Source organism: Habropoda laboriosa, unplaced genomic scaffold (assembly GCF_001263275.1).
Source record: "Habropoda laboriosa isolate 0110345459 unplaced genomic scaffold, ASM126327v1 scaffold28, whole genome shotgun sequence".
In the NCBI taxonomy this organism is placed as follows: domain Eukaryota; kingdom Metazoa; phylum Arthropoda; class Insecta; order Hymenoptera; family Apidae; genus Habropoda; species Habropoda laboriosa.
In genome coordinates this window covers 1350187-1354096 of record NW_017100174.1, presented here as the reverse complement: position 1 = coordinate 1354096, position 3910 = coordinate 1350187, and positions in this window count along the sequence as shown.

Sequence of the window (3910 nt, the reverse complement as noted above, 5' to 3'; positions counted from 1 at the left end):
TATATTCATATATTCATTTTTAATATATATCCATGTATTTGCTTAATATTAAATTTATTTCATCTCTTTTTTCTCTCGCACCTTTCAAGATATCTCTGGCAAACGAACGCGTATCGTTCGCCAGCTCCTACGATTTACGAATTTCTTATCTCTTTTTCTCCCTTATTTTCGTGTTTCCCTCTTTTACTTTTACTTTACTTTATCTTATCTTCCTCCTCTTCCTTCCTTTCTTTTTTTCTTTTTTTTTTGGCTCCGAACCACGTGCGATTAGATTCTACGCAATTAAAAACGAGTCTCGCGTATTCGGGATTCTAGCTAACGTACTACAGTAATGCTCGTCCATGTTGAGAAACGTCGAGATCGATCTTGCCGATCTTGTCGTTCGCAATAGATATAACTTCTCTATCACTCTACGCATCCTTTCGTCTCCTTTCGATTCCTTCTCCCGCGGAATCTCCTTACCGAGTGGCAAACAAAGAAGGGGGAAAAATGGTTCGTCGATTGTCGGACGCGGCGAAAATTCGTGATCGATCGAAGATGTGAAAACCGGTTGAAAAACACGCCGGGGAAAGGCGAGGAGTTTGAAACGAAAGAGAAATACAAGCGGAGATGGGTGTTTTTACAAATGGTCGCGCCGACATTGGCCAAGCCACGCGAACCGTGCAGCGCGAAGATTAATTATGGTCGAACCGGGGAGAAAAACGCATCGATTTATCTTCGGACGCGAACGGGGGTGGGCAACCCTCTTTTCCGTTCGGTCGCAACGTTCACTAGCACCTGCGTTGAAAAGAAAAATGCCCGGCTGTTTGCTCTGTAAACATTGCACATCGTCAAACACTTACGGAACCGTAAATGCGCGATGTCAATCTGTGAAATTAGCGTTTCGGGCATCGCTAGGGAAAACGAACAACCCCCGAAAAAAGATACACGAAACGACACCTGAATACAATCTTCGCAGATTCTTCTCTCGCTTGAAAGACAACACGTCGGAACATCGAAATTCTCGCAATCTTCCACTTTTCGTCAAATTCGATTGACCACTCCGGAAAGAAAAGAACGTGATCTCGAGGTATAAAGCATTATCAACGCACTAATACATCTCTCTATTCTATATCTTTCTAATACATATTCTCACTAATACATCTTTCCCCAGAGAAAAGAGACAAAAGAAAGAAAACACACGCACCGACAAACTGAGAGTCGCTGCAAACGGCGAGTTTCACCTTAGCAACTAACAAATGCACCCTCGGACATCGATACGTTTAACGAACAAAGAAAAACGTCTCCTCTCCTGCAGACGTTGCGACCCGAGTGAAACTCGCCGAACCAGTACCGTAGACGTCCCTAATTGTAAGAAAGTCGTTGAGAATAATAGGCTTGAGCATGTGGACCGTCTGAGACGACCTTAACGAGGTCCCCGAAAAAGAAAAGAAAGAAGTGTCAGCCCTCTTCTCCTCCCTAAAACTGAATACAAAGTAATCCTGCGCGAGATAGCGGAGCGAAGAGTAGCCGAATTCTCGGTTACAAAACGGTCGAATATTATCGTCGCGTAATTCGTCGTGCACCGCGGAACAGGGCGAGAGAGTCCTCGTAGGAACGTGAATCGGATCGGGACCGCTGAGAACCACTGGGAAGTTGTAAGAGGGTGGTCGGGCAGGGCGTCGCCGCGTCTCCACGACCCCCACGAGCTATCGACCGAAAGAGAAGCGAGAAAGAGAGAACCAGAGAGAGAGAGAGTGAAGGGTGGCGAGGGACAAGCAGAGAAGAAAAGAGGTACGAAGGGTGAAAAGAAAAGGAGAAATAACGCGGCTGGCATAAGAGCGAGCAGGAAGGGAATACGCGGCATTTACTATAGTCTCGCAAAACAGTTACACCCTATATATATATATATATATATCGTTCCCCTAGCCGTCGAAGAGCATTCCGCACCCTTAAAGGAGAAGGAGGAGGAGGAAGAAGCGTGACGCGACAGAAATTGCAATGGATGCTTGTGAAAATTGCGAAGAATCGATGGAGGAACGGTGAATTTTACAAAGAATCGCGCGATTCAGATTCGGGGTGGTGTATAGGGGCGTGAGCGAATTAGAGGACACGTTACGCAACCGAGCGATATATGCAGGAGGAGATCGCGAGATGGAATGACGTGCAGAGAGGGTGGCGAGTAATTGCTGAAAGTGTATAAAGAGAGAGAGAGAGAGATTGCGAGAAGTTGAAAGACCAAAAGGAGGGTAAAGGGGGATATTAAAAATAATTGGAGGATCATCCATCCGTTCGAATCGGGTTAATCGATATTTTCGAAGCACTGTCTGAAACTGTGATGAAGGAAACCGCGTATAAGGATATTGAATGTTAAATAATTAGGTTCGCCGGTGAATCGTTTCGAACGAAACTGTAATCTCTTCCTTTCAACAAGAGAAGCTGCTTCTATTTGTATCGTAACTTACGTTGTATTTAACGAAGTCTTTAACGAGGAGATACTGAATTTCTGTTTGAACGAACGAACGTCCTTTCAAAAATTTTCAATAAAACACCGTTCGTCGTGATTACTCGTAAACTCTTTTTATAGCAACGGAAAAGCTTTTAACTCGGTTTTTCTCATCTCGCACTTGAACTCTGATCGTCGATTTAAAGATCCTCCCATTATTTTCAAACTGGGCTAAATCGAAAATGTCAAAGATGCGAGAAATGAAGGAAGCGACGATAGAACGATCGAAGAAATGAACGAGATGAGGACGAATGTTCCGCAGAAAGAAACACGCTAAGCGTGTGAGATACGACTCGCTGTTCCAGCGTGAGAATCGCGAGAGGACCGTAATAAAAGTAAGTTCTGCCGATAAAAGCGTGGCAGTTAAAAGAGTATCCGGCTGTAAGGTATCCTAGAGATCGCGGTGCGATTACTGGTTTCACCGGGTAGAGAGAGAGAGAGCCGTGGGTCGTTTTAAGGCTTCCTCCGGATCGTCGCACGATCCAGATCAGCGTCGCGGAACCGCGCGTCGTGACGCTGACCCGGCATCGGCGACGACCTTGAAAGCGAAGCTTAAACTCCCGTAACACGTCTGCATTCTAACGAGGCACCGTGTCCCGATGACGGAGATGGGAAAAGATTCTGGCCGGGACGAAGAAAGAGGAAGGAAGAGAGAAACGAACGGTTGACACGGATACAAAGGTCGAAGGACCTTTACCCTGCTCCCTGACCTCGTGGTAACGACCGACGCGTAAAAATCGAGATCCATCGAGAGATGGAAAGCTCCGGATCCCTCCTGGCAATTCTACATTCTCCTACAGGTATACACGACGAGAATTTCCTTGCTTTTTTGCACAATTAATTGTACGATCTTCTTCGACACCCTTCGGAACCGGTCGAGAAAGAAGCGCTTGGGTATTTTCAATACAGGGTGAGCCGGAAAGCATAGCCGCGTTGCGAATTGGCCTTTATGAAATATTTATGAAGTAACGACTTTGGGCTAAAAATATTCGTGCGAGAACGATCGTAAAATAAATGAAGTACGCTGGGATTTAAGTTCGCGTTGAAAAAGTGGCGTATACCCGTTTCGAAAGAAGATCGAGGTTACGCCAAGTCGTCTATCTAAACGATCGTTAATTTCCCCGTAACCCCAGAATTTTCGATATCGAAGATACGCCACTGTCTCTTACGTAACGTGGCACACCGTTCCCGGAAAAAATTCACCGAAGATTCCGTTCGACGATAGGCTGAACCCCATAAAGAAAGAACGACAACGTTTCAGTGAACAACAAAAGCTAGCGGAAGGAGAAAAAAAGAAGAGGATAGAAGAAAATGCCGGGCACGACGAATAGCCGTCTACAGCCCTGAGAGAGTGGCCTCGAGATGCTAGAGAACCGTACGTCTCCCTTTCTCTGTCGGTCTCTCCTTCTCCTCTCTATCTGCGTC